Source organism: Wyeomyia smithii, chromosome 2 (assembly GCF_029784165.1).
Source record: "Wyeomyia smithii strain HCP4-BCI-WySm-NY-G18 chromosome 2, ASM2978416v1, whole genome shotgun sequence".
Lineage (NCBI taxonomy): Eukaryota > Metazoa > Arthropoda > Insecta > Diptera > Culicidae > Wyeomyia > Wyeomyia smithii.
In genome coordinates this window covers 35519150-35537476 of record NC_073695.1, presented here as the reverse complement: position 1 = coordinate 35537476, position 18327 = coordinate 35519150, and the positions used below count along the sequence as shown (strand labels likewise).

Genomic DNA, 18327 nt, shown 5'->3' with positions numbered 1-18327 from the left:
TGGTGGAATGACGTTGCAAACATCATTGAAAAAAATTGAAAAAAGGAGTGGTCCAAGGTTGCTCCCCTGAGGCACACCCGACAAGTTAACGAAATTGTCTGACTCGGTGTTGCCTAGCTTTATGCAGAGTGTGCGGTCAACGAGGTATGATTTCAGCCACTTTGTGAAATGGTGTGAGGCACCAAGACGTTCAATTTTGGCCAAAAGAATGGTGTGATCAACACGATCAAACGCAGCCTTCAGGTCGGTGTAAATAGTGTCAACTTGCATCCCGTTCTCCATGTTTTTAATACAATTAGATGTGAACTGAAGCAAGTTAGTAGTGGTCGATCTACCGGGGTAAAAGCCATGTTGGTCTAACGAGATATATGTCTTGAATTTACGAAGTAGAACGTTGCCGACGAGAATCTCAAATAATTTTGATCCAGCGGATAGTGAGGTTATTCCTCGATAGTTCGTTACATCGTGTTTGTCGCCTTTTTTATAAACCGGGAACATAACAGACTTCTTCCAACAGTCAGGAAATACCGCTTGCGAAAGCGATTTGTTGACTATTATCCTCAACGGTACACAGAGCGCGATGGCACATTTTTTCAGAATAATGGCCGGAATACCGTCAGGTCCAGTGGAAGTTGAAGGTTTCAATTTTGTGGTGGCCTTCAGTACTTCTTCATCAGTAAAACATAAGCTACTCAGGTTTACCACGTTATGAGGAACGTCGTGCAGTGCATTCTCCATTTGAGATGTATTAGCAGTAGTTGAACTGAATACGCTTGAAAAGTGTTTCTTGAATAGAGAACATATACCATCAAGCGTTTCCGCGTTTTCATTCCCAAGAAACATACTGGTAGGAAGTCCACTTTCTTTTCTTTTACTGTTTATAAATGACCAGAATCGTTTTGGGCTTCGTTTGAGCTCAGATTGAGTGCGTAGTACATGCTGAGAATAAAGGAAACGATTGTAGATTTTATAATTTTTGCTTGCAGTAGTAAACGAAAGTTTAGTCATTGCGTTTCGTCGTTTGACGTATCTCCGAAGTGCCGCTGCCCTTAGTCGTCTTAGCTCACGAAGATGTCGATTAGACCAAACAGGCTTTCGCCGGGGGCGTGGTGCCGGTACAAAATTACAAAATTGCTGTTTGAGCGTGTGCGAAAATATATCAACTAAACTATTGACATCAGGTGCGCGGCTTAGCAAAGTTTCCCAATCGACTGCAAGTAGAGCCCTCTGAAGTCCATCAAAATCGGTTTTAGAGAAGTTGTATTGCTTAGTTTCAGACAACTCTTCAAAGCAAACTGGCTGCGTGCAAGCTAATGAGACAGAGACTGGTGGGTGATGAGCATCAATGCCAACTAATGGGTCGCATGCTTCGGCAATATTGCAGTTCAAAACGGATTCATCGTTGACGAAAACGAGATCAAGGGTGCGATTTCGAGTGTTTTTAACTGTGCTTATTTGAGACATGTTGAGTAGAGACATCCCATCCAACAGTACAACACTGGAACTATTAAAATTCGAATCAGCAGGATCTGCAAAGACGCGACCAGAGTGGCTACCTTTCCAAACAAGGCCTGGTTGATTATAATCACCGAATAGAAGGTGAGTGGTATGCGTTTGAAGTGAGTCCGTGACAGCAAGCACTGAGTCGATATGATTTTGCATCACAGATGCGTTATCTGCGATATCGGGAGGGATATATACAACGCCCACACAAATGTTAGTGTCGTGTGCGCGAACGTCCACCCATAATTGCTCGAAATCAAATTCGGGACTAGATCTTCGCCTGGACTGTAATCTGTTTGATACAGCCACGAGGACCCCGCCACCACGAGATTTACCTGTACTTGCTGTGTTACGATCGTTGCGGTAAACTGTGTACATTTGTCCAAAAAGCTGAAGGGAACTAATTTGATCATTTAGCCAGGTTTCAGTGAGGACGACGACGTCATGTTCGGCATCCGAAGCAGCAACAAAAAGCTCATCTATTTTCGTACGTAGCCCTCTCACATTCTGGTAAAAGAATTGAAGATGTTTCTGTTCACGCAGGTTGCAATCCAATGGCCCGACATCAACGCAATGCTCAGCAGTAGAATTTGCCTGAAAAGCGGATCGATTTTCAACGACGGCAGAATCCGAGCACCTAGCTCCTGAAGAACATATACATTCTTGGTGTTTACCTGGGGGAAAACAATCGTGGTGTCTATGCTCATTCATTCGCAGCGATGAGCGAGTTGCGTGCTCGCATTTATCCAGCGTCGTTATCTTCGTTTCATTTTTGTCATTAGTACATGGTATCTTTGCGAAATTTGTACTGCAGGTTGAGCTATGGGAGATGAGAATTTCGTGATTTTTTTGAATTTCTGTTGAATTTATTAACTTATCTGGTATGGGGGCCCGTTGGCCCCCCGTGTCCACCGGTGGTTGAGAGTCTATATATTCATGGTAGTCTATGTAACGGAATGGTGCAGCCCCGCAGGCGATTGTTGCGGGCTCAGTGGATTGATTCGGGGAAATTTTAATGCATTTGGATTCCAAAAATCCTTATATGCACGGCGATCTTCAAAGGCTCGAAAATATATTCCCTTGGGCCAAATAGACGGGTTGAGCGACTGATCTTTCAACGATTGTTCTATTCCAACTTTAAACGAAACGAACGCCAACGCTTCCAGATCGACATCCTTCTTAACAAGTTTTTTTACTACCGGCTGAGAATTTGGTATACATTCCTCGACTAGAGCAGCAACTTCATCTTCGGACACTTGTGGGGCAATTCTCGACAAGTAAATCCAGAATTTTTCAGCAGGCTTAGGCACAGTTTCAATTTTTTTCGGCATATTATCAGTAGACCGCGTGCCAACAATCAATTTTGTTTGAATTGTCGCCCGCTTCGGAGTGTCGCTGGGTGATACAACTCTGGGACGTTTGCTTCTGCGCGGTATAGATAACGGCGGGGGAATAGGGGCGGACAATAGCTTCTCAGACATCTGTCTTATTAAAGCATTAGTTTGTCCGAGCTCGTTTTTAAATGCATTTAAGCAACCATTGATAGCTTCAGAAACAGAAGAAGTGATTGCATTTTCATTGCAAGGCGATCCTTGTGACTTCAAAAGCTCAACTGACTTGATACAATTCGCGCAGAACCATAAAAGATTAGCTTGGCCGTTAACAAAATCAAGATTTGATCTAGCCCATCCGAAACATTTCATGTGCGCTGCGCGCTCGCATAAGTAGCATTTTATCAAATTAAGGTTCTTAATGGGTTCAGAACACTCAGAGCAGTTTCTATCCATTTGTATGTAAGCTTTCGGCAGCTCTCAGTATAAACAAAGGCGACTCCAGCAGCTGCTTACAGCAATAACAGCGATTAGAAGTGAAGCGAGTTGGAACAATAGCGCGTGATCGATGCTCAGAAGATACCAAAACAATGAAGGCAGTCGACCAGTACCGAATATTAAAAACACTTTTCAGCACGGCACAGCACGAAATTCGCATGAACTCTAGTGAATTAACGATGATTTATTTCTCACTTAATGAACACAGTATTTTCTTTACACTTTTAAAACCGAATACTAGGAAAAAAAGCTGAATGAATCAAGACTGAAGTTTATCACTAACTGTCGATCCAACGCACAGATTTGGTCTATTTATCCAATTTGTCAGAATTTCTTTTGTTTTTCTCTAACTATTTATGTTGATTAATGTATATTAATGTAGTTATTTGCTAAATGAATGAGTGAAGTTTATGACTGTATTATTTTTTTTTTTTTTTGATTTACACTGATTGAAGTTCAGTTGACGCTACCCATGTTAAATCTGCAGTTCTTTTAGAATAAAACCAACCAAAGAGACATTGAGTTGAAACCTGATAGATGATCGAAGTGCGCAATACCGCAGACACTCAGGCGAACCCACAAAAGATCGTTGTTTTTGGTCGCAGTGAGTGGTCCAAACAAGAAAAAAACTAACCATAGTACCGTGGAACGGGTTCAATTTGATCATCATAAAATTTGTGACAAAATATAGTGATCAAAAGAAACAGATCATCCAACACTAGATAATATTTACTGCCAAGACTCGTTTTTCATTTGTGGTGTCAGAAGTGGGATTGCCATCCCCTTCGGCGTTTCTGCTTCTTGCAGAATAATTAAAACACTTACTGCCACAACTGAACGGAACAGGAGTGATGAATCACTCTAGTTAAAATACACAGAAGTACATCGCACCGCATTCGATAGCATTCTTAGAACAAACATGCGGGACGGCTGGATTTTTTTTTAGTTCAAGATACAAAGCCAACCAACGTAATCTACTTCCCTACCTCGATGCTCTTCTATCGAAAAAAAATGCTCAAGAAAAACAAAGTAGAAGCAACGCAGTGAGCTCTATTGTTGTAGGTGTTGAGCGTAATGTTCTTTTGTGTGAGAGAGCTCACACCAGTTTATTATCTCTTAGAAAATATCAGATTCTCCCACACACTAGTGATATTCTCCCACACACTAGTGATTCCTTGAGGAGAAATGACAAGCTTGATCTGTGCTGTTGATACTGGCAACACTCACGGTTACACCGATAAGTAAAATTATACCAGCCGACAAAGGAGTTGTCATATTGACACTGTAACCCAGCCGTCGAAGGAGTTGTCACCGATTGAAGGGACAAGGGTTACTCCTTAAAATTTACCAGCTCATCGTTCTTTCTGAATTAGACGTCGTACAGTTAAGAACTCCTAGAGAGGTGAGGGAAAATTGCTAAAATTAACCTTAAATTACCATTATTCTAAATTAAAACCTAAATCTATTTTCTTAATCAAAACATTCTTGTATATATATTTGATGCAGTTAAAGTTAAAACCACAGTTGTAAATTAAATATAAAAAATGTACGGAAAAGTTAAAATTGTTCTTGAAACACGTGCAGTTAAAGTTAAAACCACAGTTGTAAATTATATATAAAACCTAAATTAATCCACCTAGCGGTCAGACTCAGCCTTTCTCATTCAAACTTATTATTTGTAAAAATAGATTCACATGAATGCTTAAATCCAAAAAGGTATATTCACTCTTTGGGTTCTAAAATATTGATGTTGTAATTAAAGTATAAAATATGAAATTTGACGTAATGTTAGTGCTTCAGAAATAGCGAAATATAAGAAATGACTCTTAATTTTGAACAATTTAATCACGAGCGATATCGGGAACGTTCAAATAGTACGATACCACATTTAAATCATGTTGAGGCCATATATATTGATCAAAGCAGCTATAGTGTTGAATAGTCTTTGAATTTCTTTTCTTTACAAAACTTTTGAACAGTTTATCAAATTTTTATGAAGTTTGTTATTTGTAAGTTTGAGAGATGACTCGTTTGTATGACACTAGTTATGTTCAAATAAGTTGTGTAATACTTGAGATAATAGACTTTCGTTGTTTTACAAATTAAAACATAATGGTTGCTTAAGTTTGATTACAATCAAATGAAAAGGGAACGTATGGGGGAGCCAAACTTTGAAACCACGTGTTCAATCATAATTCATCAGTATATCCCCCACTAGCCCGTTCATCTGATATCAATATTGTTCAGATCGGTTGTGTAGTTTCTAACATAATGAAGTTTCGTGATTTTCACATTTCAATACATTACAGACGAAATTACAGTCCGATTACAGCAAAATTTAATAGGGTGTTATGAGGCAGCTAGAACTTTCATTTGACACTAATTTTGTAGAAATCGATTCAACCATCTCTGAGAAAAGTGAGTGAGTTTATGTAGTCTTCGGAATATGTTCCATTTCATAGCTGGATTTCACATTTTTAAACATAACAGGAAAAGTAATAATCCGTTCGCAAAAAAAAAATCATTAGGGTCCTATGGGGCAACAAGACTTTCCATATGACACTGATGAGATTAAACAGTCTCCAGAACACGTTTCTTTCGATAACTTCTGAACCATATGTTCAATCTTCATAAAATTCAAAAGTTGAGGGTTTTTAGGTAGCCCGTTCATTTGAAACCAATTTTGTTCAAATCGGTTGTGTAGTTTCTGAGATATTGATGTTTCGTGATTTTTACATTTTGATACATAACCTCTAAACTAGAAATCAGATTACAATAAAATTCAATAGGTTCTTGAAGGGCAACTAGACCTTTCATTTGCAATTGATTTCATTGAAATCGATTCAGCCATCTTTGAGAAAATCGAGTGAGATTGGGAGAGCGTTACACACACATGCAGAAAATGCTCAGCTCGTCAAACTGAGTCGAGTGGTATACGCAAGCTTAGGAGAATGACTGGAGAGCGACTGACGACTTTTCCCCCTCTTCACTCTAACAGCCTCATGCATGCGCTATTCATGAGAGCTCACATACAGCTTCAGCTTAAACAAGGCAAAGAAACGGTGTTGTGTTGCGTACGACACCTCATTCTTGCGCATGTATTTTGTTCGTTCGGACATGACAGCCTAGTTTGCTCATTTTGAGGATGTCCTGTTCCTGTTGACAGCCTGCTGATCGGCTGCGGCTGTCGTCAACTTGCATTTTGAAGTAGAATACTTCTCTCAGGAAGTTCGGCTACATAGGGATGTGAAATGAAAACCTGAAACCGGAAAAAGTGAAAAATATGTCCAATTTCAAATGCTAATAAATCGGTTAGTATTCGATGGATTTCCTTCGTTCTTGTAGCAATAGATTGGAAAATCTTCTAAGATTCTTCCTAAAAGAGATAATTGTAATTTTATTATTCACACTATTGTACTATTGAAAATAGTCAAGCCTTGTCAAAACGAAAAATTCGACCTCTGATTGGTCGTTATATGATTGCTTCCCAAGCACGGTCGACAGAATCATATACCTTGCAATTGAAAACATGCTATTTGGCCTATATAAGAGCCTGTCTCAGCCGAAGCCGCTCAGTCGTCCAACAGCAGTCGTCCTTCCTTAGCAGCAGCACTACACACTTAATTTATCTCGGCAAACTTCCCAACAACTGATTGAGCTCGGCGAAGTTTTTAACGAATGTCAGCAATATATTTCGAAGAACATTCAGCAAATATATCGATTCACCGTAAACCAGCAAGTATTGACGTTTCGTTTGCCGAAGTTCTTAAAAATTCTGCCGAGAACTTGTAGAACATTTCGCTGAGTTTATCAGCTGTTGAGTTCTCGGCAATAAAATCTGAGTGTGTAGCCCTGTGGTTGGTTACCACGTCTTAGGAGCAGCGCGGTTTTTCTCAGCGTGTGTCGCCAGACTGCCATTATTCCCCCCGTGTTGGGGCAACATGAAGATTGCCATCAGGAAATCCAATTTTGGAAATCAAAATGCTTTTTTCAAGGCAAATAAACAAGTCATTGAAAGTTAATAATTTTTGACAACGCAAGCAAAATTCTGTGTTGGATCCTAGCAATTTAAATCTGTCGCACCCGTCTAATTTATGAATGTGAAATAGCTTCCACAGTGCATGTTGTCCGTGTATCTTAATTCCCCCACTGTTAGGGCTCGAAGGTTGTGATCAGCAACCAATTTTGAACCGCAAAATGCCTTTTCCAAGGCAAATAAACAAATAATTGAAGGTTAATAATTTTCTGGCATCAACACAAGCAGACATTCTGTGCGGGATGCAATCAAATTCTGTTGTAGTTGTCTAAATTTTACTTTATTTAGTAAACCCCCCCACTGTAGGGGCAGCGCAAAGGCTGCGATCAGCATAACCGACATTGAATAATGAACTGCCCTGTTAGACCGCATTCACAAAGACAGTTAGTTCGACTATGCAGAGCTAATATGAAGTCGATTCAATCAATCAGCATTAACAGAATTTCATCGTCTCCCAGCTGCCAAGTTTCAACATGATGCAACACGCAACAGCGAGCAAACGAAATCGCGTGATGTTACAAACCGCAATAAGATACGGGTTAAAACCGTTGCGTGTGTGAGAGCACCATCGGTGTTTATTCGCTGGATACAAAAATCAAATGCGAATTGTGGAATAATTCGTCTAAAGAACATTAGGAAATGGTAAAACTGAACTGGAAGGCGTGGCCTATTACGTAGCACCCTTCGGCTATAAAAGAGTGTTTCTGGGAAAACTAGCTACATTCATTAGTCGGAAGGTGAACTGGATGGACCGTCCACAATGTTGACAGCAGTAGCAGCAGCTATCGGCACTCAGCAGTAACAGACCATAGCAGCGGGTTGCGCCTTTTTTTTAAGGTGGCGGGGAAATTTGCAAACAGACACCTGAGAAGAGAACTCAGGGTTTGGGGGGATGAGACTAGGGGAGAGATGCTGGGGTAGTTACACTCCCCCAGACACCTACTGATCCCTGTCCCGATCCACTAAAACCCCTCCAGTCTCCAGCCCTGTTCTTCCCGGAACGACGGTTAAGTATTACGTCGGGAAGTGGCTTTTGTGCGTGATGCACCCTCTTTACTCTTATAACCTCCTAGCTAACTACCTGGAGACTGGTAGTTAGCTACCACTGGCGTGTTGGTGATTGACCCGCCACACACGTTGTAGCTCCATGACAATCTGGGATGCGGCCGCACAGGCCGCGTTCCAGATGTCCGGGTCGTCGCACATCCTCCGGATAAGATTGTCCGGAGTAGTGCCAGGCCCGCTCACAGCCATCATGTTGCTCCGCGCTCTTACGAAACGGGGGCATATGAAGAAGACATGCTCTGCAGTCTCCTCCTCTTCCACGCACTCGGGACAAATGGGGGACCCCGCGTGCCCGAACCTGTGCCGATATTGCCTGAAGCAACCATGGCCTGACAGGATCTGTGTCAGGCGGCAGTTCACCTCGCCATGTCGCCTCCCGACCCAGCCAGATATCTCCGGTATAAGTCGGTGCGTCCATCTGCCTTTTTTGGAATTAGACCATTCCCTCTGCCAACGGAGCATCGCGAATGACCTTCTGGTGCCTCGTATGCCCCGTGTGTCACGTTGGTCGAAACACTCTCTGTCCTCCTTGATGGCAATGCTGATAGGCATCATGCCGGACAAGACACAGATTGCATCGTATGACACCGTACGATACGCACTCACAACTCTCAGGCACATGAGCCTGTAGGTACTTTCCAGTTTACCGTGGTAACTGCTAGTACCTAGCGCTCTGGACCATACTGGCCCACCATACCTAAGTATGGACGAAACCACGCTGGCAAGAAGTCTTCTCTTGCTGCGAAAAATCAATATCTTGGTTTCTGAGATATTGATTTTTCGTGATTTTTACATTTTGATACATAACCTCTAAACTAAAAATCCGATTACAATGAAATTCAATAGCAACCTATGGCGCAACTAGACCTTTCATTTGCATTTAATTTTATGAAAATCGGTCCAGCCATCTCTGAGAAAAGTGAGTGAGAAAAAAAAGTTGCACATACACACACACACATACACACATACATACATACATACAGAAAATGCTCAGTCGAGTGGTATATGACATTCGGCCATTGGGACCACTTTTATACCTTCAGTTTTTCCAGTGATTGCTATACCTTTCTAGGAGAAAGGCAAACATGTACGGAAAAGTTAAAATTGTTCTTGAAACACGTGCAATCCTAAATTTGTAAGTTAACCCTAAATAAAGCCTGTTACTTGAATTATTGTAAAAATAAAAATAAATTTACAGCTAAAGCTACATTACTACAAATTAAAAGCGTTGTGATTTGCTAACGAAATCAACCCACAACAGTGCTTAACACAACACTAAAATTGTGAAGTAAAAATAACTATAATACTACCATTGTAAGCTAAAGTAGTGGTTAAGAAGGAATGTACGGCAAAAGAATACATTTAGGCACAGAACAGATATGCAATTTCTAACAAAACTCTGCTGCAAATCTTAGCCCACGATTTCGCATTCATTTATTGCTGTTCTAGCCTACATTGATTTTACAGTGCATCGTTCAAACAGTTCGCTCCAAAAGTTTGAACATGCATAAAAATCTGATCTCTGTTTTTGCTTCAAATAAAGACAGGTCCGCGAGAGGTTCAAGAGATTTTTTAAGCAGAAATTCAGTAACAATTCACAATCAACATTGATAGAAAAAATTAAACTAAAAATCACAGGAGGGTTGTATGCAAAGCCACGACCGCGATGTTGAAGTAGAATACTTTTATAAGAAAGATAACCCGGCTGCTTGCGTGTCAGCAAAGATAACTAGAACAAAATACCTAACTTCCATATTTTTCATACATTTTGTACACGACCGATTCCCGAAGGCTAGTGCTGCCATCTGATGACTTAAATTCTCATGAAATTGTCACTATGAGCAAAACCGATTTATCGTGCATAGTTCGTCATCGGTCGTTGAGCTGTTCAAGATTGTATATGAAAAAGGTGTAGTAGTTTGGTCAGCTCGACGTTTAAGATAACATGCAGATTAATAATATTGTCATTTTTTGCACTTAATGCTGTTGCCATATCATTCTGATATGTCGCAAACCAGGTTTCAGAACCATTGTGGATATGGTCAGGTTCACCGGGGCACCCAATTTTTGCTTTATTAACCTCGGCAAGAGTGGAAAACTTGGCTGTAGAGCGTGCTCATAGCGGTTATCAGGAAGTTCTGATGCTACGCTCAATTTTAAATGATGCGCCGATAATTCTGGATTCTTCCGGAAAGTTTCATGTTTAAGAACTAAACATTCGTACACGTTATTATCATTTTTCGGATGACAGCACCGTAAAGTCGTCCACATGGATACTGAAAAAATTGTTTCACCTTTAAGCAGTCATGTCTTGGCCTTGTCGTCAGTTGATTTTGACGTTAAGTATACATCATATTAACAGTGTATAGATTAGTTCGACTTTTGCTCACGCGCAGCGATCATCATGTCCGATGAATTCTGCAAGAGTCAGGTATCTTGTTCTAGTAATCTTTGGAGTCAGTCATTTTTTCTAGTAAATAAACGTAAATTTTTTGAACGTTGTGGAATGATATAGCTAAAAAAATTGATGTGACTTAATTATTTCCAACTATACCATTCGACAACGTTCGAAAAGTTTTATTTCGTATGTCGTAATACTAATGTACGAAAAATACATCTCATCCATTTCTCAGTTTCGTAACACGGATGTACAAAATCGATTTATTGTAGACATTTTGTCGAGCCGGACCGATAGTCCCCTCTTTAAGGCAACAAAATAACATGTATTGTGTCGTGTTGCATGGCTTGGAAGAAGAAAATGTTCCCGTCCTCGTGTCGCATGGAAGCAGATTGTTGCGTGTTTGATATTGCCAATGGTAAACATGAGTATGAAGGTCGTCATTCTGCTGTGATGTCAAACTATAACCGTCTTCTTCAATCGTTGTTAATGAAGTGTTGTGAATTTTCTAAAACAGACTCAGCATCGTGAGCAGAACGTGCCGAACCTTTTTGTTTGAAATCGGATTTGTTTCGTATACACCGCTTGTTAAGCAAAGTATCAACAAATCGTAATAAACATCACACTGCTGTGCATTTGCAGCAGCATCAAACCTCAATTGCAGTTTATTAATAACCATTCATTGTGCTCTTCCAAATACATTTAGTAGCCTTGAAAAAAGCTGATTTGTGCAATTGCAATTTTCATTCAATTATTGCATAAATGCTTCATGGTCAGATATACCCACTGCAACTGCTACGCTATCCGTAGCCATGCCACAGTTGTGGCCGCTATACGCTGCATTGGTATCCGCTGCCCCTGCATCAGCTGGCCCAGCTGCTATCGATGCTGAGATCCGCTGCAACTAGTGCGCTATCCATTGCTATTCCACAGCTGTGGCCGCTATCCGCTATCGCTAGTATCCACTGCACTGCTACTGCTCCGCTAAGGGATGACTGCTGTTGTCGCTGTCTAGAACTATTATGAGCAGTTTTGGCTGAAACAGGCTCTTATATAGGCCAAATAGCATATTTTAAATTGCAAGGTATATGATTCTGTCGACCTTGCTTGGGAAGCAATCATATAACGACCAATCAGAGGTCGAATTTTTCGTTTTGACATGGCTTGACTATTTTCAATAGTACAATAGATTGAATAATAAAGTTACAATTATCTTCATTTGGGAAGAATCTTGGAAGATTTTCCAATCTATTGCTGCAAGAACGAAGGAAATCCATCGAAGACTAACCGATTTATTAGCATTTGAAATTGGACATATTTTTCACTTTTTTCGGTTTTAGATTTTAATTTCACATCCCTATGTAGCCGAACTTCCTCAGAGAAGTATTCTACTTCAAAATCTTTTAACCATTGAAACACTCAACAAATTTTCTTGGATCGTACACCGCGCGACCGTTGAAACCGTTCTAACCAGTTATAGAATTACTTTAATATTTTGGTAAGAGTTGAAAAACGCGTTTCTCGACTAACGACAATATTTTTTTTGTCGTACCGTGTATTATACCTAATGTTGCGAGTAATGCATATCAGACGCGCTATACACAGCACTGCTTGAGACATTAGGTACAATGTAAAAAAAAACGATTGTCGTTAGTCAAGATATTCGGTTTTCAACTCGGGCCACAATGAAATTCATAAAAAATATATATACAAAAAAACCTTGCACGTATGCGGGTAGTACTGTTTGATTATCATGAATAGGCACTCTCGTTATACCAGTACCGAAGAGAACCGAAGAATTCTCTCGACGAAAGAGCGACGAGATGTTGCACATTTCTAGCTTTTTGGTTTTGTATGAGGACAAGAGAGACCGAAATAATTCTTCACCACGAGCAGGTATGAATGGTATAAGTGTAATAAAATTTGAGTGTAAAATGCGTTCTCTCCACCGCTAGATGTTGATACTTAAAATAAAGAGATTTTGTCTCGTTTTTGGTTCTTTAGTTGAACAGATGTTATCTAGGACAAGCGAATGACTGAAATTCTGGGGCGCTACACGCGAAATTTTTTTTTTGGTCTTTGCAAGGCGCATGATTAGAATATGAGTTAGAGGCTAGGAGCTCATCTGTCAGAAGGAAGCCGGATCATCTGGAAGGGATTTTCATATTTAAAATTGTCCTGGCGTGTCATTGTGTTACTCAAAAACAATGCATTAATGTGAGATTTATCATTAGTTAAGTAACACCATTTACAACAAATCCTATAAGTGATTCTAAGTGTTTTAAATCGCATAAGGATATCTTAACGATGTTATATAAAAAATATAATTAAATCAGGTAACAAATTTGTTACTTAAAAGCAATAAGTTTCATCTCCACTAAAGTAACAACACATACCATCATACGTTTTGCGCTTGTTACTAGTTTCTATATTTCCCATCAATGCGGTATACGTGTATTAACACACGCATCGCTTTATGGAAGCCAAACAAATTTGCAGATCCGCAGGTACATTTTTTTTTCCTTTTTTAGACATGCTTCTCTCTAAACCTAATCGTGTTAACCGTAAAAAACTTATTTGAACCTGTTTGATAGTACAAAACACATGTCAATTTAGAATCATAATATTCGCTTTTTATGCTTTTATCATCATTTGCGGTAACGCTACTCGCGATGTAATGTTTGTTTTTTTTTTTCAGGTGATAAACAGTGTAGTGGGTGAGATATGCCGTTGGCGGTGTCGTTCGACCTGATGTATTAAAGCAAATAAGAAAGAAAAACAGTGAACACAATAGTGGTGTTTCCAATTGGACATTTAAGACTGGAGCGCTACGGGAGAGATTCTGCATATGTGTGAGAAAAGTGGACTGAAATTAACCTGACCATTGCACCAATAAAAATGCAGCGGATGAAATCTCATTAACACATGCATTGCGGCTCTTTGGTGTATGTTTCACCTGCAAAAATACATACTACATGCCCGTAGCTGCCATTTGTTTTGTTACTTTTTAAGTCCAATACGCGTTTATGAGACAACATCTGAAACATTTATGAGCATTTCCAGGTCGAAACGTAGCAATACCTCAACTTTCAAAACTTGACAAGTTAACATTACAAAATAAATATTCTGAAAATTGAAATTCATTCAAAATGGCGACAAAACCTGTGATATAAATATCTAATTTTTTTGACGTGGGACACGTCTTTGTTTACCATACTGGGATGCATTCTGTAAAATTGGAAATGAAACGGGCAAATGTTGCGTCAGATTTCAAACGCTAATAACAGCATAACCACATGATGGATAACAATAACCAATATGTTGTTGGATAGATAAAATGTATAACAATTTTGTAATGTGTTAATTATCACTCTAATTTCATTGCTAAGCGGTAAAATTGATAATAATTTCAATAACAAATTTACGCGAATAATGAACCAATTACATACGAGCATTCCTAGCACAGATGACGTGAATAGACACCATCCGTTCCCTGTGATATTCCCTGTATCAATTTCGAGATAAAAATTGACAGAGTCTCCCCGTCCTAATAGGTCAATTTATTTTTGCTTCCATGAGCTTAGACTAATATGATGTCTCGAAGGTAGAAGTTTTCCTAAAAGTTTGAAACAATACCCATCCTTGAACAACCTCTAAACCTGCGTGTTAGGTACTGTAGAACCTAATAAAAACTGATGTCTTGAAAGAAAACATGCCAGTTAAAGCAACAGTACCAGTGGAGTATAGAACCGCAGGTCTCTCGTCGTCTATGATTGCATTGGTACTCTTCTATTCGTACTGCAGCAGTACTATTCGTATTGCAGTGGTACACTTTTGTTCGTACATTTCTATTCGTATGCAAATGAGGAAAAACTACAATGCTGCTGTTGATGGTGATGGAAAGTTTATTTCATAAATATGATTGCCATGAATTACTCAACAAGAATTGTAAATTTTTGCAACGGATATTTTTTAAATTTTCTCTTCGATATTCACTAAATAATCGTGACCGGATAGTATCGAAAGAGTAAATTCCTAAATATATACATTTATAGAAGAGTAAGAACCTGCGAATGCTTGTGATTTTTTAGTTTATTTAGTAAGATTCGTACAGAATCTCTTTTTATATTTCAAAATTGTTAGATGATATATTATTATTCTAAGCTTTACCATAATAAACGTATATTTCCTGTCTTCGTAATACAGCGAATGTAGTTGCAGGCAAATGAAAAAATTGTCAAGCAAAAAATAAAAATGTAATTGTGGTTTCTACGATTTTTTGCTGGAACTTGTTAGGAATTTTGTTCAAAATATTTTCTTATGTTTTCCAATTGATGAACCTTTGTAAGGGCTTCCATATTATTTTGAAAGTAATATCCATACTATAGATTTGATTTAGTTAGAGTTAAATAAGACAAAACCATTCATTACGATAACGTTAGCATTATTGAATTTGGTTATTGAGGATATAGAGATAATTCTGACTTTGACGCATTATGAGAAATTCTTGGTGCTTCTTCAATAAGCACGATATGCTTGTGCCTTGTTAAATACATATTTTTTTGCACAAAAAAAAAATACTAAAGGCATAATATCGCCGAATATAAATGATATTTCTTCGAGTGTTGTTGAGTATATTCCAAAAATTGATTTCCAGGGGAGGCTGAAAATTAACACATTGATTCTGTCTGCAGACTCTGTATATTTTGTAACAAAAAATCCCCTAATTACAGTGTTTAGTCCCACGTCACCATTTCATACAACCCTAGGGCTTTATACCTTGTAGTATTTGGAAAAAAATTAGCGCTAGGGGATCATCTATTAATGATGTCACGCAAAATTTGAAAAAAATCAACTCCCCCCCTCCCCCTTGTCACAAACTGTCACAACTTCCTTGACCCCACCCTCTAAATTACGCCACGTTTCTATACCCCCCTCCCCCTTTTTTGGTAATAATTGACTAAAAATTGAGAAATTTGTAAGAAATCCGCTTTTATAAATTAGGACGATTTTACTGAAAGAAAAACTGAAAATTGAAGGATTAGAAGGTTATAAAAGATAACTAGAAAAAGCGTTTAATTATTCTCAATCCAAAGATTTTGTTGATGGTGTCGCAAATAGACGACATAGATAGCCGAGGCAGTAACTACAGCATCATTACTGATTTCTGGAAGACCATCCATTTCTCTTCTTCAATCAATTCGCAATTCAAATCTTCTCCTCATGTTACAATGGTCAAGCATCCTTCTTCACGTTTTGTCACAATTTTTCTAGCATTAAAAGAGACTAAAAATGTATGAAATTGCGCCGTCATTTATAAACAAACATGCACGGCAAAATAAAACTAACGAATATTAGGCTTTTTAAACGTGATTTATCTTCAACAAATCTCAAAAAAGGATCGTAGAACTATAAATGAATAATGCAAGTATATATCATCTGTAGTAGTGTAGCTATGTGTCCTTTTTTTTGAGTTGAAATGTGATGTCACACTAAAGCTAACCCTCCCTCTCCCATATGTCACAAAATGTCCCTAGTAAGAATTGAATATTTTTACAATGTTTATCAAAAAATTAGGTTCCTTTTTATTTTTTAAAAAGTTATTCACTTACTTTTATGGCGGCATTCCTGCCACGTGGCTAGCCCATCGTAGCCTGCAGTATTTTATCAGCTTGATGATATCCGCTTGTTGGTATACTTGGCACACCTTGTGGTTCATGCGCCTGCGGCAAACTCCATTCTCAGTTCCTCCACCAAGTATTGAACGCAGGATTCTACGATCGAAGACTCCAAGTGCTCGCCGCTCGGCCTCCTCCATCAATCATGGCCGTAGAGTACCACCGGGAGAATTAGCGTGCATGCTGCGGGATCTCAGCTGGCAACATAAACCGTATAAGGTTTTGTTTGTGGCATCACTTTGCGGCTAACGTTGTTGTAACTCGTTACAAGAGTACTAAAGTACACAATTTCGTCGATTAATTCATAGATACCCCCATTTATCACAATGTCAGTACTATGTTCCACGTTCTCCATCAGCCACCATGTACATTGTTTTGGTAGAATTGATGGCCAGTCCAATTTTCACTGCCTCCCTTTTGAAAGGCACGAATGCCTCTTCCACTGGATTTTGCGGATAATACCGACGATATCAATATAATCCGCAAAACCAAGAAGCATATCAGACTTAAAGATAATAGCACCGCTTATTTGTACAAGACAATGTTGAACAACTGCACACTGTTTCCAAAGCTGCAAAAACGTGATCGAAATTATGTTGACCCAAAAACATTGATTTTAGAACCGTAACGTCCTCAGCAAAGTTGTTTCATTAATTATTCTCCATGATATAGAAGTTACAATGCCATGATTAATCCACTCAACAGTGAGAAACGAATTTTATTTTACTCATTTTGGAATATAAAAATCCACATTTTTCAGCAATGTTGTAGCAAATTTTAAAAGAAACAACTTTGTTGAAGACATCATACTTCTATCTATTTATTCAGATGGACTCTTGTGGAGTTTTCTATAGATTGCTATTGAAAATTTTGTTTTTGCTATTCAACTTTTTATAGTGATTTTCTACAATTTTCGAATGTTCTACAAAATTATTTACTACACTAAAATAAACAATATCTCCGAAGAAAGTTTATTTTTATCTCACATATATTTTTGGTTGTTGACGATTTTTACTAGAATAATGCGTTTATTTACACTAATTACTCTTAACTCAAAAAATAATGATTTTGTAGTTATAGTGTCTTCAGTAAAGTTGTTCTACTAATTATTTTACATTTTGTTGAAGTTAGATTTTTGTGATTAATCAACCTAAAAATGAGAAATGAGTTTTATTTTTCTCATTTTTGCATATAAAAATCCACTTTGCTGAATAAAGTTTTAGCACATTTTGTAAGAAACAACTTTGTCGAAAACACTACACTTGGGTCTGGTCATTTAAATGAATTATTGTGAAGTTTTCTCTAGAATGCTCCTAAAGTCATTTTTTTAATATAACTTTTTATAGTGATTTTCTAAAAATGTTCAATATTCTACAATGTTGTTAACTACAATATCACACACAAGTTCACAGAAGAAAGTTTATTTTCATCTCTCAAGTTTATTTAGATATTAAAGATTTTTATTAAAATATTGCACTTATTTATTTACAAATATCTGCACAGGAGAGTGACACAGCGAAAGACAAATACCTATATCTGGACTAAATGACGTTTTGTTTTACCTTTATATAGAAAAGGTTTAATCTGCAGATATTTGCAGATTTTAAAGATATCTGTTAGTAAATAAGTGCATTGTTTCAATAAAAATCGCCAATAACTGATGAAATATGAGAGATAAAAATAAACTTTCTTGGATGAAATTTTGTGTTTTGTAATAGTAAACAATAATGTAGAACATTGGAAAATTGTAGAAAATCACCACTGAATGTTATTTTTAAAAAAATTATTTTTAGTTGTCATCTGTAGAAACCTCCACAA

The 18327-nt window shown here is 38.2% G+C and overlaps 1 protein-coding gene across 2 annotated transcripts in view; it reads left to right on the top strand.

Moving 5' to 3' along the window:
• Positions 1-18327, top strand: part of LOC129721493 (protein windpipe) — a 160101-nt gene that overhangs the window by 58206 nt on the left and 83568 nt on the right. The gene's annotated exons all lie outside the window — the stretch shown is intronic.